General features: G+C 41.2%; 2 long non-coding RNA genes and 1 pseudogene across 5 annotated transcripts in view; 1 reads left to right on the top strand and 2 right to left on the bottom strand.

Moving 5' to 3' along the window:
- LOC140628322 (uncharacterized) overlaps window positions 1–27,601 on the top strand; it is a 51,745-nt gene extending 24,144 nt beyond the window's left edge. The window contains exons 2-4 of one of the 2 annotated variants that reach the window (XR_012026615.1): window positions 3,912–4,032; window positions 26,552–26,739; window positions 27,075–27,601. This is a non-coding gene — a long non-coding RNA (uncharacterized lncRNA). Of the gene's footprint in view, window positions 1–3,773; window positions 4,033–26,551; window positions 26,740–27,074 lie in introns of those variants that run through there. The other variant, XR_012026614.1, reaches the window with a different exon arrangement.
- LOC140628320 (uncharacterized) overlaps window positions 1–27,685 on the bottom strand; it is a 110,769-nt gene that overhangs the window by 12,645 nt on the left and 70,439 nt on the right. The window contains exons 5-6 of one of the 3 annotated variants that reach the window (XR_012026611.1): window positions 19,146–27,303; window positions 17,764–18,033 (exon numbers count right to left, since the gene is read on the bottom strand). This is a non-coding gene — a long non-coding RNA (uncharacterized lncRNA). Of the gene's footprint in view, window positions 1–17,763; window positions 27,304–27,685 lie in introns of those variants that run through there. The other 2 variants (XR_012026610.1, XR_012026609.1) reach the window with 2 other exon arrangements.
- On the bottom strand, window positions 3,120–3,732 carry LOC140627799 (ferritin heavy chain pseudogene; annotated as a pseudogene).

The following is a 27,685-nucleotide window of genomic DNA, read 5'->3' as shown; positions in this document are numbered from 1 at the left end:
TGAGCTGGGGGTTCCCTTTGTGGCTCAGCGGTTTAGTGCCTGCCTTTGACCCAGGGCATGATCTTGGAGACCTGCCATTGAGTCCCACATCCGGCTCCCTGCATGGAGCCTGCTTCTCCCTCTGCCTGTGTCTCTGCCTCTCTCTCTCTCTCTCTCTCTCTCTCTCTCTCTCTGACTGTCATAAAAACAAAAACAACAACAACAACAACAAAAAACAAACTGCTGGGGTCTCAGAGCAAGTGAGTTTGTGCATCTGCCTTTTAAAAGCACTCTCGGGGCAGCCCCGGTGGCGAAGCGGTTTAGCGCCGCCTGCAGACCAGGGCGCGATCTTGGAGACCCAGGATCGAGTCCCACGTCAGGCTCTCTGCATGGTGCCTGCTTCTCCTCTGCCTGTGTCTCTGCCTCTCTCTCTGTGTCTCGATGAATAAATAAATAAATAAATAAATAAATAAATAAATAAAAGCAGACTCTCGGTTTCCTATCGCCCCCTGGCTCTCCCAGAGTGAAGTCCCATGCCTGGACTTAAGCACAGCTGATTTCAAAGACAGACATTATGGGGCTTCATCTTTTTGGTGCAGGTCCCCAGGGTTGGGGGCATGCCTGATGTGGACCTTAATACCCTTGTTCCTCAGGGAAGATCATGTGCATCAGTTATTTCCCACTCAGTGATAAGGAGCGTAGTTCCTGAAAAGACTGCATTTCACCTCTCCCACCCTTCTTGATGTGGCTTCTTCTATATATATTTAGGTCTGAATAGTTCTGCTAGTATTCAGGTTGTTCTCAGAGAGATACCCTATATATACTTGTAGCCTTGGTGGTGTATCCACAGGAAGAAGTAAGTGCAGGATCTTCCTACTCTACCATCTTGATTGAGATTCCCAACCAAAATTGACCAAAGAAATCATGATTGAGTATTTATCTGAGAAATACGGGAGAAAATACAAAAACCAAGAGTTGATTATAGTTAGATTTATAAAGCTGTAGTTGCTTCTATCTTTAGTTAGAACTGGAAGCAGGTAATTATTTGTATAACATGTTGAAGACATTCAGAATCTTTTTTAAGACTTTATTTGAGAGAGAGAGAGAGAGAGAGAGAGAGAGAATGAACAGGGAGAGGGACAGAGGGAGAAGCAGACTCCCTGCTGAGGATCTCAGAACTGTGGGATATGACCTGAGCCTAAGGCAGATGCTTAACTGATTGAGCCACCCAGGCAACCAAGAAATATTCAAAATCTTAATTAAAGTGAATGTATCTATATTTAATGGACTTTTTGTAGGAGATTGCAAATATAGGGTAGGATATCCTGAAAGGTGTAGACTACACAATTAACAGGGTCAACTCTGGGAATGGCAGGAAGTTTAGGACTCAGGGTCATAAGTGAATCCTCATTTGCTAATCTAATGTGTGCCAGACACTTCTTTTTTTTTTAAAGATTTATTTATTTATTAGAGAGAGAGAGAGAGAGAGAGAGAGACAGGCAGAGGGAGAAGCAGGCTCCATGCAGGGAGCCTGATGTGGGACTCGATCCAGGATCTCCAGGATCACACCCCGGGCTGAAGGCGCTAAACCGCTAAGCCACTGGGGCTGCCCGACACTGTTCTTAATAATGGAAACACAGCCTTTAAAGATACAAAAATTATCTCTGCTCACATGGGGCTCACTTTCTGGTGGGGGAAATTGAAAAAATAAGATTGATGAGACAGGTATATACCATAATGGATAATGATCCGTCCTATGCAGCACATAAAGGCAGGGGACTGGAGTCAGCCACAGGGAGGCTTGGGGACCTGCACTTTCGGTAGGTTGTACAGTGAAGGCCTCACTGAGAAGGTGACATAATACCTGAAGGAAGTAGGGGGAGAGCCCCATGGAGATCTGGGGATGAAAGTTGCATCAAGAGGGAATATCCTGTGCCTCTTCCTGTTGTTACTCTGTCAAATCTTTTAGCCACTGACCGACAGTCATTTTCCCTCCATTTCTGATGCAACAGGTCCTATGTTATACTTTGGTAAGATGCAAGTGGTCAGTTTTAGGGCCAGGATTGACTACATCATTAGGATATGGTTGAAGACCTTTTCCACTTTTTTATTTTATTTTATTTTATTTTTTTAAAGATTTATTTATTTATTTATGATAGACAGAGAGGGAGAGAGAGAGAGGCAGAGACGCAGGAGGGAGAAGCAGTCTCCATGCCGGGAGCCCGACGCAGGACTCGATCCCGGGACTCCAGGACCGCACCCTGGGCCAAAGGCAGGCGCTAAACCGCTGAGCCACCCAGGGATCCCCCCTTTTCCACTTTTAATAATTTGAGGCTTTAGTGACAGACACTAAGTGTGTATGCTTCTATAAAATGGATCACTTTGGAATACATGTAAAAATTGTTCCTTTTTTTAACATCTGTGGCTTTTTTTTTTTTTAAAGTAAGTTCTAGGAGCAATGCAGGCCTTGAACTCACGACCCTGATATTGAGTCACATGCTCTACTGACTGAGCCAGCCAGGTGCCCCCCAACCTTGCTTACCATCTTAAGAGGCTCAAAAAAAAAAAAAAAAAGAGGCTCAGTCCACTTTTGTAAGGTGTTACCTGAGTCACAGTGCTTGTACAAAATCCAAAGTGTCCCTTGCCACCTAGTGCTAGGATACTCATCTCTCATCAGAATTATTAAGCTACAAGTGGAAAAACATTTCTACATTCATGGATATAGGGCTAGTAAGTGATTCAATTCAATGCAGGGACAGTAGTTTAAGTAAGCAAAAATGGTTGATCAGTATGTTTGTCCATAAGCCTGAATCCTACCAAATTAGTGTGAAGTCACTAAATGGTCACAGTTGATTACATCACAATGGGTTTGCAGCATATAAAGCCCAGACCATCTGTAGGCCTAGGCTTATTTCTCCTAACGGTGTGTGGTGGCAGGAAGGATTTCTGTTTCGGAGCTAGTAAAACATGTAGTTTTTTCTCTCTCTCTCTTTCTTTTTGAGTACCAAATTACTTTATTTGAAGGAATGATACAAATGAAAGAAGTAGATGTTTTGGTACAACTTATAGAAAAGGTAAAGGTAACCCCAACATGCAGGCACTGCCTCGGTGACCAGGGAAGTCCCCCTTGTGGCTATGGGAAGACAGCCTAAGGCTTAGCTCTCACTATCACTGTTTCCCAAGGTGTGCTTCAAAGAGATCTCTGCCATGCCAGATTCGGGAGCCCCCATCTTGCGCAGGTTGGTTACATGGTCACCCAACGCTTTGATGGATTTCACCTGCTCGTTCAGGTAATGAATGAGTCTCAATGAAGTCACACAAGTGGGGATCCTTTTTATCAGTGGCCAGTTTGTGCAGTTCCAGTAGTGACTGATTCACGCTCTTTTCCAAATATAACGCACACTCCATTGCATTCAGCCCGTTCTCCCAATCGTCATGGCCTGGTTTCTTAATATCCTGAAGGAAGATTCCACCACCTCGTCGGTTCTGCAGCTTCATCAGTTTCTCAGCATGTTCCCTCTCCTCATGAGACTGGTGAAGAAAATATTTGGCAAAGTTCTTCAAAGCCACATCATCGCGATCAAAGTAATAAGACATGGACAAGTAGACGTAGGACGCATAGAGCTCCGGGTTGATCTGGCGGTGGATGGCGGCCTCTGAGTCCTGGCGGTAGTTGGGGCGCACCTGCGAGGGGGACGCGGTCGTCAGGGCGGCTGGAGCGGTCCGAGAGCGCTGCGTGGGGATGGCAGCTGGGGGGGGGGGCGGGGGGGGGGGCGAGCGCCGGTTGCGTCCAAGCACCATTGAAGCAGGAAACCGCGGCGACTCTCGGCGGAGACTGGCCAGTTTTCTCTTTTTCATGCAGAATCCTTGCTTAGAGAAATTGATTTGTATCCGCAGCAAGGGTAATAAAAAATGCTTTCTTTCCTTCTCAGCCCACAGTTTTAGAAGAAAGCCGAAGAGTGTGGTCTACGGAGCATGCTGCGCTTGCCAGGGGTGTGGATGCAGAGTTCAAGCACAGACAAAGGGCAGGCAGTGATTTCATACTTCTGATAGGTAAGTTAGCTCAGTTGTACTCGGATTCTGTGCTACCCTCTTCTGTCCATAGGCTCCTTTTTCAAAGTAGGCCTCTCCCTGAGCTTCCTCTGTATATATCTGGTTAGCACTGTGGCCGTGTATGCTCGGTCTCCCTAATGGTTCATCATGATGATCATGAGAGCTCCGCCTCGGGGATTGGAAATAGTATGATCCCTTCTGGTAATTTCAAACTCAAAGCCCAGAAAAGGCCATGATTTGACTAGAGTTGATTTCATGCGTCTGATAGGTGTGCAATGTAAGTTGCACCTTGTGTTTTATCCCGTGATATTTACATGCATGACTTTCTGCAATGTTTTAATCCAGTTTATACTGGTGCCGTGGAGGTTTCCTAGAAATCACGTGTACATTAGACTTCCAGTAATAGTGTAGCTAGATTTTCAGTGCTCAAGACTGAGCAAAGAAAGGCAGTATTATTTCAGTAACTTGAGACCTTTTAAAGCCGTCAGAGTAGCCTGCTCGTTTGATTAACCTGAGAACTAGGAAAGATTTGAGGTGATCCTGTTGGTCTCCCTAGACTGCTGAGGAACAGAACTTGTTACTGTATGTTGGATCTAAAGGATAATGCTGAAACTTCCCTTGTGAAATGTAGTCTGCTAGAGGGCCTTCTACTTAGCCGTTTTGTTTATACATAATCAGAATCTCTGTTGGGGAGGATCAAGCATGAAGTTGCTTGTCATTTCTTTCTAAGACGAAAACTACACTTGTCAAATGCCAGTTCTACGTTATTCTTTTGGTCTGTGGCACAGGGCAGGCTTAGAATAATAGTGAAAGACGAATAGCTTATTTTGATGATGTATTCTTTTGTGATTTAAAAAAAATAAGATTTTATTAATTCGGGGCACCTGGGTGGCTCAGTGATTGAGCCCCTGCCTTTGGCTCAGGTCCCACATCAGGCTCCCCAGAGGGAGCCTGCCTCTCCCTCTGCCTCTCTCTTTTATTTATTTATTTGAGAGAAAGGGAAAGCATGAGTAGGGGGAGAAGAATAGGGAGAAATAGACTCCCCACCGAGTGAGGAACCTGATCCAGGGGGATCAAGATTATTCATTTTTCTGTGTTGAGTTGTATAAGTTCTTTATATATTTTGGATATAAAGCCTTTATTGGCTATTTTATTTATAAATGTCTTCTCTCACTCAGTAGGTTGCTTTTTTGTTTTGTTGATGGGTTCTTTTACTGCGCAATAGCTTTTTATTTTGATGTAGCAGTGCTAATCATGAGAGAAATGCAAATCAAAACTGCAATGAGATATGGCCTCATGCCTATCAGAATGACTAAAGAGACAACAAATAACAAGTGTTGGCATGGGTGTAGAGAAAAGGGACCCCTTGTACTGTTGGTTGGATCATAAATTGATAGCAAAAACTATGGAAAACAGTATAGAGGTTCCTCAAAAACTTAAAAAATAGAAATACCATATGATCCAATCACTCCACTACTGAGTATTTACCCCCAAAAATGGAAACCCTAATTCAAAAAAGATATATGGGGATCCCTGGGTGGCTCAGTGGTTTAGTGCCTCCTTCGGCCCAGGGCCTGATCCTGGAGACCCGGGATCGAGTCCCACATCGGGCTCCCTGCATGGAGCCTGCTTCTCCCTCTGCCTGTGTCTCTGCTTCTCTCTCTCTCTCTCTCTCTGTGTGTGTGTGTGTGTCTCTCATGAATAAATAAATAAAATCTTAAAAAAAAAAGATACATGCACCCCTATGTTTATTTCAGCCTTATTTACAACAGCCAGGATTTGGAAGCAACCCAATTATCCATCAATAGATGAATGGATAAAGAATATGTGGTGTCTGTGTGTGTACACACACAAACACTGGAATATTACTCTTAAAAAATAATGAGATCTTGTCGTTTGCAACAACTTGGACGGACCTAGAAGGTATTGTGCTAAGTGAAATTAGTGGGGAAAGATAAATACCATATGATTTTACTTATATGTGGAATCCGGGGGAAAAAATGAATAAACAGAAAGATAGACTTACATACAGAGACAAACTGGTGGTTGCCAGAGGGGAGGTGGTTGATGGAATAGGCAAAATAGAAGGAGATGAAAAGCTGCAGACTTCCAGTTACTAAATAAATAAGGCACAGTGATAAAAAGTACAGCATAGAAAGTGTAGTCAATAATATCATATTAAGGGACGCCTGGGTGGCTCGGCGGTTGGGAGCCTGCCTTCGGCTCAGGTCATGATCCCCGGATCCGGGATTGAGTCCCACATTGGGTTCCCTGCGTGGGACCTGCTTCTCCCTCTGCTTGTGTCTCTGCCTCTCTCTCTGTCTGTGTGTCTCATGAATAAATAATCTTTTAAAAAATAATATTGTATTAATGTTGTATAGTGACAGTAACTAATCATCACGAGCACTGAGTAACGTATAGAATTGTCCAATCAATATATTGTACACCAGAAACTAATATATCATATGTCAATTATACTTTAATAAAAAATTAAAATACACATGTACATATACATACACAAATTAGTTGGGGCACCTAGGTGGCCCAGTCCATTAAGCATCTGCCTTCTGCTCAGGTCATGATCTCAGGGTCCTGGGATCCAGCCCCTGTCAGGCTCCCTGCTCAGTGGGAAATCTGCTTCTCACTCTCCCTCTGCCTGCTGCTCCCCCTGCTCATTTTCTCTCTCTGTGTGTCAAATAAATAAAATCTTTAAAAGAAAAAAAGCAAATTAGCAGATATTTCAGGAACTTTAAGGAAACCTTTGACATTTTTTTTTAAAGATTTTATTTATTTATTCACGAGAGACACACACAGAGAGAGGCAGAGACACAGGCAGAGGGAGAAGCAGGCTCCCTGCAGGGAGCCGACGTGGGACTTGATCCCAGAACCCCAGGATCACAATCTGAGTCAAAGACAGACAATCAACCACTTGTCAAATCCCAGTTCTACGTTATTCTTTTGGTCTGTGGCACAGGGCAGGCTTAGAATAATAGTGAAAGACGAATAGCTTATTTTGATGATGTATTCTTTTATGATTTTAACAGTAACACACATAAGTGTTTTACAACTTTTTGTTTTGAAGAATTTATTTGAGATAGAGCACCAGCAAGGGGAGGGACAGAGGGAGAGGGATCAGCAGGCTCCCTGCTGAGTAGAGAGCCTACTCCATCCTGGGACCCTGGGATTGTGACCTCTGGCAAAGGCAAATGCTTAACTAACTGAGTCACCAAGGTACCCCTTGTTATACAGGTTTGATGAAGGAGTCCTAAGAGACTCTTTTCTAATGGTTATACTGGCTTATTGCCTCTTATGGACCATATCCTTGGCACACTCCCTCCTGTTGATATGGTTAGTGGGCCAAGGTTCAGGAGATACTGGCTTTGTGCACTGCGTGCCAGCTCCTAAGTTCTGTGAATCAGTGGTTAGAGCAGGGAAAGAGGAGAGCAGGTAGAGAGGGTAGGCAGTACCAAAACACCCCTGTGATCTCATCAACCTGCTATCTGATTTTGAACAGATCTCTTTTCTTCTTTAGGTTTTGATCTTCAACTAATACGTGGGTCAGTTAAGTGAAAATTTCTTTAAAATGCCTGGTCAAGGACATTTTCAAGAAGGTGATGTATAGTGTGGAAATTAATTTTTATTTGTATTTATTTATTTTTAAAAGATTTTTATTTATTTATTTATTCATTTGAGACACAGAGAGGGAGAGAGAGAGGCAGAGACACAGGCAGAGGGAGAAGCAGGCTCCATGCAGGAGCCCGACGTGGGACTGGATCCCGGGTCTCCAGGATCAGGCCCTGGGCTGAAGGCGACGCTAAACCGCTGAGCCACCTGGGCTGCCTGGAAATTAATTTTTAAAAACGAACAGTGCAGAATTTAGTAGATACCACAGGAAGTATACAGAAAACTCTACATCTTTTTAAGAAATTTTTTATTGTATAATTAAAATACAGTGTTGTATTAACCTCAGGTACACAATATAGTGATTCAACAATTTTATACATTACTCAGTGCTCAGCATAATGAAGTCACCATCTTCACCAATTATTATTTAACTCTTAGTGATTACATCCTCTATGCTGTACTTTCATTGCTGTGACTTAGTTATTTAGAAGTTTATCCCTCTCAATCCCCCTTATCTGTTTCTCCCACCCCCACTCAACTCCCTTATTGCAATCACCAGTTTTTTTTCTCTTAAGAGTCTGTTTTTTCTTTTTTCATTTGTTGTTTCTTAAATTATACATATGATTAAAAGTCATATGGTATTTGTCTTTGTCTTATCTAAGCATAATACCCTCTAGGTCCATCAATGTTGCTACAAATGGATTGATCCCATTTTATAATGGCTGTATAATAATTCATGTATGTATATATACATACACCACATCTTTATCCTTTCATCTATATATGGACACTTGGTTTGTTTCCATATTGTGGCTACTACAAATAATGCTGCAATAAACATAGCAGTGTATATATCTTTTCAAATTACTGTTTTTGTTTTCTCTGGGTAAATACCCAGTAGTGGTATTATTGGATCCTATGGTATTTGTATTTTTAATTTTTTGAGAAAACTCCATACTGTTTTCCACCGTAGGTACACCAATTTGCATTCTCATCGATAGTGCAAAAGGATTCTTTTTCTCTATAGCCTCGACAGTACTTTGTCATTTGTTGTGTTTTTGATCGTAGGCATTCTGACAAGTGTAGGGTGTTATTTCATTGTGATTTTGATTTGCCTTTCCCTGATAAGTGATGGTGAGCATCTTTTTATGTGTCTGTTGGCTATTTGTATGTCTTCTTTGGAAAAATGTCTTTTCAGAGCTTCTGCCCATTTTTTAATTGGATTACTTGTGGGCTTTTTTTTTAATTTTTATTTATTTATGATAGTCACAGAGAGAGAGAGGCGCAGAGACACAGGCAGAGGGAGAAGCAGGCTCCATGCACCGGGAGCCCGATGTGGGATTCGATCCCGGGTCTCCAGGATCGCGCCCTGGGCCAAAGGCAGGCGCCAAACCGCTGCGCCACCCAGGGATCCCTTGTGGGGGGTTTTTTGGTGCTGTTAGTTCTTTATATATTTTAGATATTAACCCTTTATCAGAAAAGTCATTTGCAAATATCTCCTCCCAGTCTGTAGGTCGTCTTTTCATTTTGTTGATGGTCTCCTTGGTCATGCAAAAGTTTTTTTGTTTGTCTTAAGTCTAGTCCCAAGAGTTTATTTTTGCTTATTTTCCTTGTCTTAGGAGATATACCTGGAAAAATGTTTCTACCTCTGATGTTAAAGAAATTACTGACTATATTTTCTTCTAGGAGTTTTATGGTTTCAGGTTTAAAATTTAGGTCTTTAATCCAGTTTGAGTTTATTTTTATGCTGTTAAGAAAGTGGTAAAGTTTCATTCTTTAGCACATAGCTGTCCAGTTTTCTCAACAGCATTAGTTTGAAGAGACTATCTTTTCACCATTTGTGGGGAACCAGCTGTGGAGCTTATCTGAGAACTGAATCTGATTCCTTGGCACACTGGGGATATGTGAGGTCCTGAGTCGGCAGATGGACTCTTGACCACATTGTTCTCCAGATACAGCTCCTCTGCTTCCCTTCCTTGAGTTAATAGCCTATTCTTTTACCTTTGAAGTAAACATGTTTTTCTCTGCCTCCCAAAGTTAATTATTCCTATAGCCAATCTGCTAGCTCTCTTAATAAAAGCTGAGTGAGACAGCCAATGAGACTGAGACCAAGTCCCAGCCCTGCCCCCCTGTCCCCTATATTAAAATTCAGTGAGATTCCAGTCTTTCTTCATATCGTGGCCTCCAACTATCCTGGCTCTGTGGCAACCATTGTACATTTTGCCTCCTTTATTAGGTTATTTGGCCACATATGCATGGGTTTATTTCTGAGCTCTCTATTATGTTCCATTGGTCTATGTGTCTGTTTTTGTGCCAGTACCATAGTGTTTTGGCTAGCAAAGCTTTGTAATAAATCTTGAAATCTGGGATGTTGATATCCTTAGCTTTATGCCTCATTAAGATTGTGTTGGCTATTCAAGGTCTTTTGTTGTTCCATACAAACTTTCGTATTATTTGTAATAGTTCTGTGGAAAATGCTGTTGGTAATTTGATAGCAATTGCATTAAATCTGTAGATTCCTTTGGGTAGGATGGACATTTCGACAATATTGGTTCTTAAAATCCACAAGCATGGTATACCTTTATGTTTGTTTCAGTCGTCTTCAATTCCTTTCTTTGATATAGTTTTCGAAGTACAGGATTTTCTCCTCTTAAGTTTGCTCCTAGGTATTTCATTCTTTGTAGTACAACTATAAGTGGGATTATTTTCTCAATTTTTCTTTCTGCTGAATTCTGAAGAATTTATTTGAGATAGAGCACCAGCAAGGGGAGGGACAGAGGGAGAGGGATCAGCATATTTTGTTTTTCTTTCTGCTGCTTCATTTTTAGCATATAGAAATCCTACCATTTTCTGGGTATTCATTTTTTTTAATCCAGCAAATTTACTGGATTATTACTTCTAGTAGTTTTTTGGGTGAGTCTTTAGGATTTTCTGTGTATATTATCATGTTGTTTGCAAATAGTGGCACTTTTTTTGGTTTGTTTTACCAGTATGGATGCCTACTTCTTTTTGTCTGATTTCTTCAGCTAGTACTATGTTGAATAAAAGTAGCTAGGTGGACATCCTTGTCTTATTCCTGATATTAGTGGAAAATCTGTTTTTCTCTGTTGAGTATGATGTTAGCTGTGAGTTTTTCATATATAGCCTTTATCATGTTATGTTCCCTCTAGCCCCACTTTGTTGAGTTTTATTATGAATGGATGATGAACTTTGTCAAGTGCTTTTCTGCATCTATTGATGATTTTTAGTCTTCATTTTATTGATGTATCGTGTTGATTGACTTGTGAATATTGAACCATCTGTGCATTCCTGAAATAAATCCTAATTGATTGTGGTGAATGATCCTTTTAATGTAGTATAGGCAATTTGCTAATAGACCATTTTTCCATCTATGTTCATCAGAGATATTGGCCTATAGTTTTCTTTTTTGTAGTGTCTGTCTATGCTTTTAGTATCACAGCAATGCTGGCCTTGTAAAATGAATTTGGAAGCTTTCTTTCCTATTTTCACTTATGAAATTGTTTACAAAGAAGAGGTGTTAACTCTTCTTTAAATGTATGGAAGAGGGATCCCTGGGTGGCGCAGCGGTTTGGCGCCTGCCTTTGGCCCAGGGCGCGATCCTGGAGACCCGGGATTGAATCCCACGTCGGGCTCCCGGTGCATGGAGCCTGCTTCTCCCTCTGCCTGTGTCTCTGCCTCTCTCTCTCTCTGTGACTATCATAAATAAATAAAAATTAAAAAAAATGTATGGAAGAATTCATTTGTGAATCAATGTGATCCTGGGCTTTTATTTTTTGTTAAGGCTTTTTTTTTAAAGATTTTATTGGGGGATCCCTGAGTGGTTCTGAAGATTTTATTTATTTATTCATGAGAGACAGAGAGACAGACAGACAGAGAGGCAGAGACACAGGCAGAGGGAGAGGCAGGCTCCATGCAGGGAGACCAACATGGGACTCGATCCTGGGTCTCCAGGATCACGCCTTGGGCTGAAGGGTGCGCTAAACCGCTGAGCCACCTGGGCTGCCCCTGTGTTTTTTAAAATTTCTTTGATTGCATCACTGGTCTTTTGGTTATTTAGTTTCATGTTATTTAGTCTCCATATGTTTATTTCTTACAATTTTTTCCTTGTAATTTCTTGTTTTAATACTGCTGTGATCAGAAAAAAATGCATGGTATGATTTCAATCTTTTTAACTTTACTGAGGATTGTTTTGTGGCCTCATACTTTATCTATTCTGGATCATGTGCACTTGGAAAGAAAGTGTATTCTGTTGTTTTTGGATGGAATGTTCCGTATGTCTGTTGACCAAGGTGTCCTTAATAGACATTGATTATTGATTTTCTGCCAAATGATTTATCTAGTGATGTAAGTGTAGTGTTACATTGTATTACCATCAATTTCTTTATGTCTATTAGGTGATTAGGTATTTAAGTGTTCTGTTGAGTGTATAGATAACTGTTATATCCTCATGTTGGGTTGATCCTTTTATCATTATGTAATGCCCTTCTTTGTCTCCTGTTATGGAATTTGTTTTAAAGTACATTTTGTCTGATACAAGCATTGCTACCCAGCTTTTTGTTTCCATTTGCATGATGAATATTTTTCCATCTCTTGAATTTCAGTCTGTATGCATCTTTAGGTCTGAGGTGAGCCTCCTGTAGGCTGTATATAGATGGGTCATGTTTTTTCTTCCATTCATACCATCCTTTGTCTTTTGATTGGAGTATTTAGGTAATTTCACTTAAAGTTAGTTATGTACTTATTGCCATTTTGTTACTTGTTTTCTGGCTGTAGTTCTTCTTTGTTCTCTTCGTGATTGATGGGTTCTATAGTGTTGTTTGGCTTTTTTTGTGTGTGTTTCTATTACAGAATTTGGTTTGTGGTTACCATGAGGCTCCTATATAACATCATAAGCACACTGGAGTCCATATTAATTTGAAAGTCATTTAAAAACATTCTTAGTTGGAGCAGCTCGGGTGGCTCAGTGGTTTAGCGCAGCCTTCAGCCCAGGGCCTGATCCTGGAAACCCGGGATCGAGTCCCACGTAGGTCTCCCTGCATGGAGCTTGCTTCTTCCTCTGCCTGTGTCTCTGCTGCACTCTCACTCTCTGTATCTCTCATTAATAAATAAATAAAATCTTTAAAAAAATAAAAAAAATAAAAACATTCTTGGGGCAGCCCGGGTGGCTCAGCGGTTTAGCGCTGCCTTCAACCCAGGGCGTGATCCTGGAAACCCGGGATCGAGTCCCATGTCGGGCTCCCTGCATGGAGCCTGCTTCTCCCTCTGCCTGTGTCTCTGCTTCTCTCTCTCTCTCTCTCTCTCTTTGTGTCTCTCATGAATAAATAGGTCTTTAAAAAAATTCTTAAAACCAAAGAATCTTTTATTTTTCCCCTTCCTCTTGTTTTTACTCCTTCCTTCACATTTTATGTACATGTTATAATATTTTATATTTTTATTCATCATTTTCTTGTGTCTAATTATGGCTATTTATTTTCCACTTAAAGAAGTCCCTTTAGAAAAATAAATTTAGATGAAATCAGAGGGGGAGAGAAACCATAAGATACTCTTAACTACAGGAAACAAATTGAGGGTTGCTGGAGGGGAAGTGGGTTTGGGGAAGGGATAATTGTGTAATGGGCATTAAGGAGGGTATTTGATAGAATGAGCACTGGGTGTTATATGCAACTGATGAATCACTAAATCCTACCTCTGAGACTAATAATACACTGTATGTTGATTTAATTGAATTTAAATTTAAAAATACCAAAAAAGAAGTCCCTTTAACATCCCTAAAGCTGGTTTAGTGGTGTTTATCTTTAGTCTGGGAAACATTCTCTCTCCTTTAAATCTAAATGATTACCTTGCTTGTAGAGTATTCCTGGTTGTAGTTCTTTTCCTTTTAGTACTTTGAATATATCCTGCTACTGCCTTCTGGTCTGCAAAGTTTCTGGTGAAAAATCAGCTGGCAGGATTCTGGGATTTCTTTTGTATGTAATTTGTTTTCTTTTGCTGCTTTTAAAATTCTCTATCATTACTTTTTGTCATTTTATGTGCCATGATGTGGACCTCTTTAGACTCATTTTGTTTGGAACTATCTGTGCTTCTTGGATTTGGATGTCTACTGACTTCCCCTGGGTTACGGAGGTTTTCAGTTATTTCTTGAAATACATTTTTTACACCTTCCTCTCTTCTTGTGGGACACCTATAATGCAGTTTGTTTTATGGTGTCCAAGAGATCTCTTAACCTATCCTCATTTGCTGAGTGAAGTAAGTCAGTCGGAGAAGGACAAACATTATATGTTCTCATTCATTTGGGGAATATAAATAATAGTGAAAGGGAAAATAAGGGAAGGGAGAAGAAATGTGTGGGAAATATCAGAAAGGGAGACAGAACGTAAAGACTGCTAACTCTGGGAAACGAACTAGGGGTGGTAGAAGGGGAGGAGGGCGGGGGGTGGGAGTGAATGGGTGACGGGCACTGGGTGTTATTCTGTATGTTAGTAAATTGAACACCAATAAAAAAAAAAAAAAACCTATCCTCATTTAAAAATTTGTTTTCCTCTTTGCTGTTGAACTAGTGTGCTTTCCATTGCCTACCTTCCAAATGGCTGATACATTCTTCTGCAGTAGCTAATCTGTTATTGATTCTTTCCAGTGTTTTTTTGTTTTTCTATGCTTAAACCCTGACTGGTGCATTTTTGTATTTTCTACCTATTTTGAGGGTCTCACTTAGTTCCTCCACTCTTTTCTCCAGTCCAGTATCTTTACAATCATTACTTTTTTTAAAGATTTTTTTTATTTATTCATGAGAGACATAGAGACAGAGGCAGAGGGAGAACAGGCTCCATGCATGGAGCCTGATGCAGGACTAGATCTTGGGACTCCGGGATAGTGCCCTGAGCCAAAGGCAGATGCTCAACCACTGAGCCACCCAGGTGTCCCTACTTTAAATTCTTTTTATCAGGTATATTACTTATCTCTGCTTCATTTAGTTCTTTTCTGAGATTTTTCTTTTCTAGAGCATATTCCTCTGTCTCCCCATTTTGCTTGACTTTATGTATTTGTACAGATTACATGGAACAGCTACTTCTCCTAAAATTGAAGGAATGGTCTTTTTTTTTTTAAGATTTTATTTATTTATGAGAGAGAGAGAGGAAGACATACACAGAGGGAGAAGCAGGCTCCCCATTGGGAGCTCGATGCGGGACTCGATCCCAGGACACCGGGATCATGACCTGAGCCCAAGGCAGACACTCAACCAACCACTGAGCCACCCAAGTGTCCCTGAAGGAATAGTCTCGAATGGACACTGCCTGGTGAATTTTGCTGGCTGACTGGAATTGTGGCTATATATGCTAGTTGTTCTAAACCACAGCTTCTTACTGAAAGTAATTATAATAAAAATACAATTTGAGAAAAAAATGAAAAAAGAGTAAAGACAAAAAATAAGAAGAGAAATGAAAATGAGAAATTAAAAAAAACTGTGGCTTACTTTCAGTACCCCAGCACTATGGGGGCTAGTGTGGGCTTGTGGACTGTGGACTCACTGAGGTCGCAAGCTCCTTGCCAGCCAGGTCCTGTTCTGGTCTCCGGTTTTAAGGTAGAGGGGAAGAAAGTGTTCCTGCAGCTCTTCAGGCCTTTTATTTATTTTTAAGTTTTTATTTATTTGTCCAAGAGAGATCACAAGCAGAGGGAGGAGCAAGGAGAGAGAGGAGAATAGGCTTAATCCCAGGTCCTGGGATCACGCCCTGAGCTGAAGGTAGACGCTTAACCAAGTGAGCCACCCAGGCACCCCTTTTTCAGGCCTTTTAAAAATTGTAGCTTTTTTGCATGTGTGTCACAGTGTCACTGGGACTGGTGTTTGGCTTATGAACCAAGACTTGCCAAGCTCACAAAATCACTGTACTAGATCTTCCTGTTACGGCATCTGGACCCTGTTCCTGTCTGGGCTTTTAAGGCGGAGGGGTAGAGTATGTTTTATGTCTCTTTGTTTAAGGTCTCACTGAGATCCTCCACGCTCAAGTCCAGTATGTTTATGACCCTTACACTTGGAATTCTTTATTAGGCACACTGCTTATCTCCATTTCAGAATTTAGTTGTGCTGTGATTCTGTCTCCCTCTTTCATTTGGGACATATTCTTCTGTCTCCTTATTTTGTATGTTTTTGTTTCTATATATTAGGAATATCTGCTGTCTCCTGATCTTGAGAGTAGCAACCTTATGAAGAAGTGGTCCTGTGGTGCCCTGTAGCACATTGCCCATGGTCACCAGAGCCAGGTGCTCCATTGGGGTCTCTTATATGGGTTGAGTGTGCCCTATTGTTGTGGCTGAGCCATGTTTGCGGTTTGTGGAGCTGGCTGCAATGGCCTGCTTTGCACACTATGGGTGCACCTGGCAGGGTTGTCCAGTGCTGTTGAGGGGCCTGAGGCCACCACAGGCTTGTGATTTGGCAGTGTCAGCATTCATGTTAGCTCTCTGCACTTAAATCCTTGTGCTACAGTTGAATGCACACTGAAATGCAGTGTACTCCCCCTAAGCAGCTTCCGTTGGTGGGCGTGGCCAACAGACCAGGTAACTTACCCCAGTCCTTTTGCTAGGGCTGTAGTTGCACCTAAAAGCAGGACACTCTCCTTGTGCTGTCAGCTAAGACTTGGCTGTTGGAACTCAAGGCCTGCTGGTTTGTGTGGTTATCTTTCCCCCTTACCCAGGACAGGAGTCACTTTTGGAGTGGCATTAGTTCCTGCAGAAGCTGCATGCAGGGTGTCCCCGAGCAGAAGCCTATTTGGAAAGATGCTTGAGAATTTGGGTGGATTTTAATGGGGCTGGTCCGCAAGGGAACATGGGGACAGGGTGTGTAGTCCTAAGATAGGTAGAGTGTTTGTGCTGGTTTGAAAGAATCCAGCTATCTAGGATGGGGTAAGGGAAGAGAAATAGTGCCTGCCAGAAGTTTTGTTCTTGGAGAAGTCTCCTGAAGATTCCTGTCCCTCTAGCACATTTTATTTTCTTTTTCTAGCACATTTTAGTAAATAAATATTCAACAGGTATACTCCAAGTGTATTTTAAAAGATTTTATGTATTTATTTGAAAGCAAGTGAGCAAGCATGAGTAGGGGGAAAGGCAGAGGGAGAGGGAGAAACGGACTCCCTGCTGAGCAGGAAGCCTGACACGGTGCTCGATTCCAGGACTCTGAGATCATGATCTGAGCTGAAGGCAGATGCTTAACCAACTGAGCCACCTCTCCAAGTGCTTTTCGAACTCCTGCTTCAATGTATGTCTTGGTCGTGTTGTTAAAGGTGGCTCTTTGAAGGAAGGGACTGTTTCCTTTTGCCCTCTGGCTCTCTAGGAGCTAAGCCCGATAATTAAAACACATGGATTAAAATAGGTTAAGGCCCCCTGATTTTCAAAGCCCAATGTTATAAGGACTTGTTTTCCCAGCATGGGTCTGTCATGCCTGGGGCACTTGTGTGGGGTCCCATCCTCACTCTTCTGTGCTCATGGTGTCCCTCTCATTTGTGGTCAGTCTTACCAGTGCTCTGGTTTCTATGTCTCTGCCCTCCTACCCTGTTTTGATGTGGGCTCCTATGATTGACTGTGGAAGATCTGTTGTGCCAGTCTTCAGGTTGTTCTCACATATCTTCTGTTATCCCAATTTGTCATGGGATGAAGTGAGCTCATCCTTTGCATCTTGGACATTTCTAGAGCACTTGTACTTAGTGTGCTTGATTGCTCTTCCAATTTTACATACATGTGACTCTCATGTCTTCCATCACTCAAATCATATAGGTCCCTGCCTGAAACTCTGCAACAATTTCCCACTGAAATTAGAGTAACAGTAACACCTAAGCATAGACAGCAATGAACAGGATCTGGCTGATGGGGAACTTGTGACCTCAGTGAGCCCACAGTCCACAAATCCACACCAGCCCTTGTAGTGCTGGGGCACAGAAAGTAAGCCATAATTGTTTTTTTTTTAATTTGTCTTTGCCCTGATCACTTGCTAGTTGGTTGCTCTGCCCCAGACACATAGGTTTTGGGATTTTATTTTAAATATTATCAAAAGGCATATCATTTACAAAACATAAACTGCTCCATTTATTTAATTTTTAAAAAATATTTTATTTATTTATTCATGAGAAACAGAGAGAGGCAGAGACACAGGCAGAGGGAGAAGCAGGCTCCATGTGGGGAGCCCGATGTGGGACTCAATCCCGGGTCTCCAGGATCACGCCCTGGGCTGAAGGTGGTGCTAAACTGCTGAGCTACCCAGGCTGCCTGAAACTGCTCCATTTACATGTACAATTGAGAAATACTGACATTACACTCAAGAAATGATCACTACAATCAAAATAAGGAGTACATCCAGGACACAGGAGCCTTCTGTAAGGAAATAAAGACGTGAATAAATGGTTAGAGCTGTGTATATATTTTTTAGAGCTGTGTATTTTTATGCTGGGTTTATCAAAAATATGATATTACAGGTCAAAGAGCATGAGTTATTTGTAATAAACAGGGGTAATTTTAGCAAGGCCTGTTTGTTCAGATTCTTTTCGGCATCCCTTCTTATTTAGAGTTAAGGATGCTTTTCTCTTCCAGCTAGAGGGAGGGCACCTATCAATCACATGGCAGTTTTACAACATGTTTCAGGGAAGTAAGGCAAGGGATGTAGGGGAGGTCAGAGACCAACCTGTTTCTGCCATTTTCTCAAACTCTTTCAGCCTCAAATATTCAACATGCCAGGATTCCATATTTTGGGGTAACATGTTTTGTTTTAAATTCCATCAGTATACTGTATTACAATAAAGTAATATCCTGCATAGCAGAATCACAGGGATGGAGGCTACCTAATGCATGGAATCTGATGTGATTGTAATCACTTTTGTTTAATTTAGATCAATTCTTGTGTGGACTAGGCAAAAGGTAAAGTAAGCAAGCAATAGTAGCAGTTGGAATTTCAAGAGTGACAAGGCTTATTAAATGTCAGATAAAATAGCTTTAATCACATATCCTCTTTCTCTTTTGCAAAATTTTTTAAATATTGTTTCTATTATAATAAGCTTACTATAATAATCTACCATTCCTTCCTCATCACCTCTAATACATATGGAAGAAAAACACTGGCCCACTAATGAAATTAGGTTGCAGGAGGGATCTGGCTAGAAGCAATGAGCTTCAGTAAATCCCCACTGCCTTCCTTCAGCCTTCACTTCCTGGTAACAGGGCATGGGATGGCTGGTTTTGTTCTATGCTTTATGGTCTCTAAAGTCAGTCTTCTTGATAGCAACAAAAACCAAGTAGCAATCACACACGTTCTCTGCTTAGAGTGAGCTTTAATTAGTTTCTTTGAATTTTCTACCTCACTTTTAAAAAATGATACTCCTCCTTCATAGAGGCTTGGTGAAACATGAGATTGACTTTGCATACTGTGTTAATGTCTTAGGTAAACGGCTTTGAGGAAATGTCAGCTTTATGAGTATCTTAATGTTACTTACATTTATATTGTCGCTTGCTTGTTTCACATAAGCTGCAATTAGGTAAGTTTCATTCTTTTGCATTGTATATTCTATAACACTTTGGTATAGTTATTTCTTTTCTGTTGGTGGGAGGGATGAAGGATTGAAGCACAAATCAAAACTCTAGTTTTTTTTAGTCTTATGACAGGAAGGAAGATAAAGTACTTACATACTTACATACAGGAAGTTCAAGTACTATCTCTTCAAAATGGATTTTTCTTCTTCTTTTTTTTTTTTAAACCAAACTCCACTTGAGTTTGTTCTTTTTTTTTTTTTTTTAATTTTTATTTATTCATGATAGACACACAGTGAGAGAGAGAGAGGCAGAGACACAGGCAGAGGGAGAAGCAGGCTCCATGCACCGGGAGCCTGACGTGGGATTCGATCCCGGATCTCCAGGATCGCGCCCTGGGCCAAAGGCAGGCGCCAAACCGCTGCACCACCCAGGGATCCCCAAAATGGATTTTTCATGGAGAGGAGATAATCACCTTTCCTATGTCACTTCTTACATTACAGAGCATCACAGAAATTACTTCAGGGCTTCTATAGAAATGTCTTAGCTCTTCCTGTTACTGGAATAGATTTTAAGACCTTGAACATAAAATGTTTGTGGGAAGCTGTCACTTTCATTGGTGGAAAAAATGTGTATCTAATGTTCTTGTTGTAAGCAGTAGCACATTCAAAATTTCCTTTGAGAATTCAGAATCCACTTAATTTTTTTTTTTATTTATGATAGTCACACACACAGAGAGAGAGAGAGGCAGAGACACAGGCAGAGGGAGAAGCAGGCTCCATGCACCGGGAGCCCGACATGGGATTCGATCCCGGGTCTCCAGGATCGCGCCCTGGGCCAAAGGTAGGCGCCAAACCACTGCGCCACCCAGGGATCCCAGAATCCACTTAATTTTGGGCTGGCATTTTCACCAGATAATCACAATTTGATCCACTTGTATGTATCTATCCACCAAAGCTTTCTATAAACATATTTTGGCAAAAGCAACACTTTTAAAAATAATAAAGACATTTCAGTACCCTCCTCACCAACATTTAGAATGTGTTGATCAGTGAAGGGCAAAACCACAGTCTACAAAAGAAGATGTGTCTGTTCTATTTGGGGGTCTTGGGGATTCCAATTTGGGAGAGACAGAGTCAACTGAAATCAAGAGTGTGCTCTGGAGAGACCCAGGAGGTCAAGGTTCTTAAAGCAAGAAAGTTTTAAAGTTGTTTTAAACAAACAAAATGTGACTGGTGCTGGTATAGCTACAGTTAGAATGTATTCTGATTGGTTGTTAGAACTAGTGCTAGGCAGAAAGTCCCCTTATGACCATTCCACCATGTTGTGGATACCTTGGCTTTTAGCTGAGGACAGCAACAATTCTGAGAATTTGAGACCGGAGACGTAAATCCTACTTCCTCAATGTCTTCCTGGTTCCATTATTAAATAACCCTCTTATCAATGCTTGCTCCTAATTTATTCTCTTCATTATCATTCCCCCTTTCTAATCAAGATCTTTCTCTATAATCAACCTTAGCTTTGTAGTCCCAATGTGATGCCTGAGTGGCCAACAGCCTCCTCCAGGTGCATCAAGTCCCGGGGTGGGGGGGGGGAGGGCAGTGAGAGTGGAGAGAGTCTCCTGGTTGGTAGATCTTTGTGTGAGAGTCTTAAGGCTACATCTGAGCAACAAGGAGGTTTAAGGAAGTGGATCTTAGGCTATGTCAACTGAAGTTTCACTTGTCACTGTCAGTGAGTAGGCCTGATGAATATTTTCAAATCTTTTAGCAACTATTATGTTGACATTTTGAGTAGAACAACACTGGGAAATGTATGACATAATTTGAAAATAATAAGTAGGGTACAAATTAAAATAACAATAATACAATTTATAGACTTATTCTAGTTAAATTCTACAATGTGATCTTATGCTGGAAAATACCAAGCCCCAGCCAGAAAAAGAAACTTCAAAGGAGAGACAGTAGTCACTGATAATTGACAGAAAACCCTGCAGGGCAGCTATTATCTTCATAATCAGAAGGATCTTCATCAGATAATCTATTATGGATAAGTCCCTTTTCTTCATGTGATGGGAGATCAGATGGGATCTGAGAATTTTAAGGGGGGAAATAAGGTGGCCCAAAAGGCCTTGGCTACTAATTCTCCAGCTATCTAAACAAGTGTCCAAAGAGTACTGGTATATGCACAAAGATATATACTGTGGGGGTGCATGGAATGCCAAGCTCTCAGTTTTATAAAGGAGAAGGGGGATAGCATCTAAGCAGGGATCAGAGAGCTTTGAATGTCCAGTTGTTTGGTTAAAAGAGCACCACTGAGTTTTTGAAAGATAGTATCAGGTTTGATGGATGATGCGTTGTTACATTCAAGTAGTGATATCCAAAAGACTTGGCATAATGGAGATGGACAGGTGAAAAGATTTCTATGTTAGAACAGGTGGGAGATACACAACTTGTATAGAGGAAATCATAGGAAGGGAAGGAGTGGATTTCCATTTTTTGCTAATCAAAGTTCCGTTGACCCAGGAGGTGGTCTTTAATTTAGGGGGGGTGAGCATAAAACATCGAAGGTTTTCTTAAGGCAAGAATATCTTGACATGAATAGTGATGGAGGAAGGTGTTTTGCTATAACTAATGGAAATATTTGGGACCATGGAGAAATTGTATATAGGTAACATTATGGGGTCATTATTATCAATAACCCAGTAGGAGTATGATGACAAATCCAATAGAAAGGTTTCCAAAAGTAGCAAGGGACTCTGATAATTAAATTACAGCATTGTTTTCCCAATCAAAAGTGAAAATGAAAGGGAAGAGAAATAAGCCTCATAAGAATTGATGTGAAGTATCTTATGAACATAATAGTGATCTGACCCTGAATCTTGTGAGGTAGTGTACACAGATGTCATCTGCTTCCTTTTCCAAGAAAGGGTTAGTTTGAGGACTCTGGTCGGTTTGGTGGTCCAGTTAGATGCTGAAGCCTTTTTAAACTGAGAAATATGAATCAATGAGTACATGCCTTCTAATTTAGCAGCACCATGACTGGTCAATAATATCTGGCATGCTCCCCTCTAGCAAGGCTGGAAGGAATCTTTCTGGAGGTCTTTTCCAATCAACCATGTCTCCAGGTTGAAGGCCATGATGTTTGAGGTCTTTATCTCCTAGGAGCACAGTGTGAAAAGACTGTTCTACCAATTTCTCATTTCTCTGAAGGATCTATATCAATCCCTTACAACAAGTCATCACCTTACCTTTAAAAGCTGGGTTCGTATGCACCTTGATCTAATCTCATTGGTCTTCCAGTTATTATATCAAAGGGCGAGAGTATCTCCCATTGGGAGTGAATCTAAGATCTAGTAGTACAGCCACTCTGGAAAACTGTGTGGAGGTTCCTCAGAGTTAAAAATATAACTACCCTACAACCCAGCAATTGCACTACTGGGGATTTACCCCAAAGATACAGTTGCAGTGAAAACTTAAATACCGGGCAGCCCCGGTGGCGCAGCGGTTTAGCGCCGCCTGCAGCCCAGGGCGTGATCCTGGAGACCCAGGATCGAGTCCCACGTCAGGCTCTCTGTGTGGTGCCTGCTTCTCCCTCTGCCTGTGTCTCTGCCTCTCTCTCTCTCTCTCTCTCTCTCTCTCTCTCTGTCTCTATGAATAAATAAAATAAAAATCTTAAAAAAAAAAGAAAACTTAAATACCTGCACCCCAATGTTTATAGCAGTCATGTCCACAATAGCCAAACTGTGGAAGGAGCCTCAGTGTCAATCGAAAGATGCATGGATAAAGAAGATGTGGTCTATATATATAATGGAATATTACTCAGCCATTAGAAATGACAAATATAATATCAGAAAGGGAGACAGAACATGAGACTCCTAACTCTGGGAAACGAACTAGGGGTGGTGGAAGGGGACGAGGGCGGGGGGTGGGGGTGACTGGGTGATGGGCACTGAGGGGAGGCACTTGATGGGATGAGCACTGGGTGTTATTCTATATGTTGGCAAATTGAACACCAATAAAAAATAAATTTATATGAAAAAGAAAAGTAAAAAGAAAAGTAAAAAAAAAAAGTAAAAAAAAAAAAAAAAGAAAGAAACGACAAATATGGGCAGCCTGGGTGGCTCAGCAGTTTGGGGCCGCCTTCGGCCCAGAGCGTGAACCTGGAGACCCGGGATGGAGTCTCACGTCAGGCTCCCTGCATGGAGCCTGCTTCTCCCTCTGCCTGTGTCTCTGCCCCCCCCCCCGTGTCTCTCATGAATAAATAAATTAAAAATCTGTATATATATAAAAAGGAACGACAAATACCCACCATTTGCTTCGACGTGGATGGAACTAGAGGGTATTATGCTGAGTGAAATAAATCAGTCTGAGAAGGACAAACATATGGTCTCATTCATTTGGGGAATATAAAAAATAGTGAAAGGGAATAAAGGGGAAAGGAGAGAAAATGAGTGGGAAATATCAGTGAGGGTGACAGAACAGGAGAGACTCCTAACTCTGGGAAACGAACAAGGGGTGGTGGAAACGGAGGTGAGCAGGGGGTTGGGGTGACTGGGTGATGGTCACTGAGGGGGGTACTTAACGGATGAGCACTGGGTGTTATGCTATATGTTGGCAAATTGAACTCCAATAAAAAATATATACAAAAAAATACAAGAGTAATAGGGTGATTGTTATTATACATTTCAAGTATTTTGAGGAAAAGGGGATAGAAGACACTGGTTGGGTCTAAAATTGATAAGCAAAGCCTGAACAGAGACACATGAGATTTTTTCTTTCCTCCGAACCAATACTTTGGGGGAAACTGATCAAATCATAGAGGGTGGAAATGAAGTTGCCTCTATAAGCCCTCAGAGCAGCTCTACTGTTGAGATGGGTGAAAGAATCCTTTCACTGGGGTACTTGAAATGGAGACTGGGAAGGTTGACTTAACCCTTGTCTTGGGTCAATATTCTCAGTTTTAGGCAATCTTTTTTAAATGTCCCAGTTTTTTATAGTAATGACAGGTACCTCTTGGAATAGTGCCATAAACCTGAAATGGGGATTGGTTAGCTCTTAACTTTTGAAGGTTCATAATCTAGGTGGCTTTCTTTTTATTAGACTTTGATTAAGTTCAAGCTAGTAGACTAGCAGATTAAAGAGATCAGCATAGCCTGCCAATTTTAAATGAGTTCTCTTTATGAGTAATGATAGTTCTTCAACTAAGCCATCGATAAAGATGGAATTAAAAATGGCAATAGCAGAAAGGGCAGAGTTTTTGGCAAAGATTGTCTCTAGTTGTACTAGTTACAATAATTGAGAACAGATTCTTGAGGTTTTTTTGGGAAAAAAATTCAACAATGTAGTCCATCTATGGATTTTGGGAAAGTCTTAGGAATAGTTTGAGTCTCTTTCTCAGTTTAAGGACATTAGTTCTGCAGTAGCTCTCCATTTGGAGAATTCATCTAGTATTATCCCAATGGGCTAGATGCATGTAGTTCCTAGCCTGTCCTCTATCAACTACCATTATAATTGGTTGATATAAACCAGAAAAAAAAAAAAACAGGCTCATATGTTTGGATCACAATGGCAAATTCCTCAGCATATAATTTATGAAGGTCTTCAGTGGCTTTAGGGAATTCTTTAGCTATGGGGTGTAATTCAGCCTTTGACCAGGGAGTGAAGGAAGTCTAGGCAACTCTTGCTTCCCCAGGCTTAACCCTCCCCACCTTCTTGTCCCACTGAAGGTTAAGGGAGCTTTAGGTCCTGTAGGATCTGAAGAGGGTTGAGGGTCTGCAGCATAGGAGGAGAGCTGAGCTAAGGATGGATATAGAGGAAAAGGAGATGGAGTAGTGGGGTGAGTGTGAAGGAAGGGGTTATGAAGATTTGGCCTAGTTTTTTTTCTTTGATAGTCTATCATAAGTTTTATTTTATTTTATATAAATTTATTTTTTATTGGTGTTCAATTTGCCAACATATAGAAGAACACTCAGTGCTTATCCCATCAAGTGCCTCCCTTCAGTGCCCATCACCCACTCACCCCCACCCCCCGCCCACCTTCCCTTCCACCACCCCTAGTTTGTTTCCCAGAGTTAGGAGTCTCTCGTGTTCTGTCTCCCTTTCTGATATTTCCCACTCATTTTTTCTCCTTTCCCCTTTATTCCCTTTCACTATTTTTTATATTCCCCAAATGAATGAGACCATATAATGTTTGTCCTTCTCCGATTGACTTATTTCACTCAGCATAATACCCTCCAGTTCCATTCCGGTCGAAGCAAATGGGGGGTATTTGTCATTTCTAATGGCTGAGTAATATTCCATTGTATTCATAGACCACATCTTCTTTATCCATTCATCTTTTGATGGACACTGAGGCTCCTTCCACAGTTTGGCTATTGTGGACATTGCTGCTATAAACACCGGGGTGCAGGTGTCCCGGTGTTTCATTGCATCTGTATCTTTGGGGTAAATCCCCAGTGCAATTGCTGGGTCATAGGGCAGATCTATTTTTAACTCTTTGAGGAACCTCCACACAGTTTTCCAGAGTGGCTGCACCAGTTCACATTCCCACCAACAGTGTAAGAGGGTTCCCCTTTCTCCACATCCTCTCCAACATTTGTGGTTTCCTGCCTTGTTAATTTTCCCCATTCTTACTGGTGTGAGGTGGTATCTCATCGTGGTTTTGATTTGTATTTCCCTGATGGCAAGTGATGCGGAGCATTTTCTCATGGGCATGTTGGCCGTGTCTATGTCTTCCACTGTGAGATTTCTCTTCATGTCTTTTGCCCATTTCATGATTGGATTGTTTGTTTCTTTGCTGTTGAGTTTAATAGGTTCTTTATAGATCTTGGAAACTAGCCCTTTATCTGATACGTCATTTGCAAATATCCTCTCCCATTCTGTAGGCTGTCTTTTAGTTTTGTTGACTGTATCTTTTGCTGTGCAGAAGCTTCATATCTTGATGAAGTCCCAATAGTTCATTTTTGCTTTTGTTTCTCTTGCCTTCATGGATGTATCTTGCAAGAAGTTACTGTGGCCGAGTTCAAAAAGGGTGTTGCCTGTGTTCTCCTCTAGGATTTTGATGGAATCTTGTCTCACATTTTGAGTTTATCTTTGTGTATGGTGCAAGAGAGTGGTCTAGTTTCATTCTTCTGCATGTGGATGTCCAATTTTCCCAGCACCATTTATTGAAGAGACTGTCTTTTTTCCAGTGGATAGTCTTTCCTCCTTTGTCAAATATTAGTTGACCATAAAGTTGAGGGTCCACTTCTGGATTCTCTATTTTGTTCCATTGATCTATGTGTCTGCTTTTGTTTGGCCTAGTTTTCTAATTCTGAAAGCCTCTTGGAAAGATCTGAATTAACTCTAAACTTTTGTTTTTTTCTTTTTTAAAGATTTTTTTATTCATGAGAGAGAGAGAGCAGAGACACAGGCAGAGGGAGAAGCAGGCTCCCCACAGGGAGCCCGATGTGGGACTCAATCCTGGACCCTAGGATCCTGCCCTGAGCCAAAGGCAGGCACTCAACCACTGAGCCACCCAGGCGTCCCTAACTCAAAACTTTAGGAAGCTAACTGGCTAAAGGTAAGCAAACTTCTCAGTTTTTTTTTTTTTTTTTGAGGCCTCTAAGATACCGATTAAAAGAAGCTTTCCACTGGCTTTGTTTGGTTTTACAGCCTTTTTTCCAATTGTGCACAGAAGTGAACTGATTTTTGCCCCATCATAGCCAGTGGAGTTTTCATTCATCCCAGGTAATAGGAGTCCAACAGGGCAAAAATTTACAGCAGGAAGGACCATATTCTTTAAACAGAAAACTGTAGGAGTCCCAGAAGATGTTGGCACATAAGAACCCTTCTTAGAAGCAGAGTTTCCCAAGAATTAGTACTCAGAAGGCTACTAAAACTAGAATCTTCCACTAGGAAACATGAAGACAGAATCCTCTCCTTGAATGTGAGGACAGAAGCCAGCAAGACAGAACACCCAACTATAGGCCGAGAGGACTTAACTGCCATGACCCAAAGCCAGTCTTGCAATACCTTACTCAAATCCATGGCAGTGCTGGAGATGGCAGCAAGTGCTGGAGATGACTGCTGGTCACTTTGAATCCCACTCCTGATACCATGTAATATTGAAAGGCAGAACTGCAATCTGTAAAATAAAATTTGTACATTTATTGGGGGTCTTAGGGTTTGCAATCTGGGAGACATAGAGTCACTAATATCAGGTGTGCTCTGGAGAGACAAAGGGCATTTACATAAGTTGTTTTGAATGAAATGTGATTGGTTGCTAGTAGTGCCAGGTGGAAAGTCCATTTATGTTAAATTCTTCTTAAAAAGATTTTATTTATTCATTTATTTTATAGAGTGTGTGTACACCTGTGTGTAGGGATGGGGGTGGAGTTAGAGGAAGAGAGATTTTTTTTTAAAGATTTTATTTATTTATTCAGAGAGAGAGAGAGAGAAAAAGAGAGAGAGAATGGCATAATAGTACCTATCTGAAAGGGCAAGGCTGAGGATGAAGAGCATCTAGT

The sequence above is a fragment of the Canis lupus genome, chromosome X, assembly GCF_048164855.1.
Source record: "Canis lupus baileyi chromosome X, mCanLup2.hap1, whole genome shotgun sequence".
NCBI lineage: Eukaryota > Metazoa > Chordata > Mammalia > Carnivora > Canidae > Canis > Canis lupus.
The sequence above is the reverse complement of the archived record's forward strand: the minus strand, read 5'-3'. Positions and strand labels throughout refer to the sequence as shown.